Below are 710 nucleotides of genomic sequence, written 5' to 3'. Positions count from 1 at the left end.
TGCTGAAGCCCGGGATTGAACCAGGGACCTTTAGATCTTCAGTCTAACACTCTCCCAGCTGAGCTACTTCAGCTCTGCTGAGGCTCAGATTTTCCCAAAACCTGTTGGAACACAATGAGCTTTCAAACTTTTACCATTCAAACTGGCTCAGTGGACACTTGCCTCTTTTTAGTGTTTAAACACCTGGCCCAAACATCAACTACCAGACACCAAAAAGGTCAACAATTATCAAAGGTCTTTGAATGAGAATGGCTGTGGTGGATAAAAACCCAGGACTGGAATTATTCTTGCAGCCACGTTTGCAGTGGTAACATCTGGCCAAGCTGGTCTTCATGGAAACATGGAATGGTTTGGGATGGAAAGGACTTTAAAGGACCAGTTCCACCCCCTGGACACCTTCTGCTAGACCAGGTTGATCCAAGCCCCATCCAACCTGGCCTTGAACACTTCCAGGGATGGGGCAGCCACAGGTTCTCTGGGCAACCTCTGCCAGGGCCTCACCACCCTCTCAGCCAGGAATTTCTTCATAATATTCAGTCCATCCCTGTCTTTTGTCAATTTAAAGCCATTCCCCCTTTTCCTGTCACTTCATCCCTTGTCCCAAGTCCCTCTTCAACTCTCTTGGAGCCCCTTTAGGCACTGGAAGGGGCTCTAAGGTCTCCCTGGAGCCTTCTCCAAGTTGAACATCCCCAGCTGTCCCAGCCCGGCTC

General features: G+C 49.6%; 1 non-coding gene across 1 annotated transcript; it reads right to left on the bottom strand.

Annotated features, from left to right (window-relative positions):
* Positions 1–73, bottom strand: TRNAF-GAA. The gene has a single exon. It is a non-coding gene; the product is annotated as a tRNA-Phe (tRNA).
* Positions 74–710: the final 637 nt, after the last annotated feature.

The sequence above is a fragment of the Corvus cornix genome, chromosome 2, assembly GCF_000738735.6.
Source record: "Corvus cornix cornix isolate S_Up_H32 chromosome 2, ASM73873v5, whole genome shotgun sequence".
Classification (NCBI taxonomy): Eukaryota; Metazoa; Chordata; class Aves; order Passeriformes; family Corvidae; genus Corvus; species Corvus cornix.
Note: the sequence above shows the minus strand (reverse complement) of the source record. Positions and strands in the feature narration are given on the sequence as shown.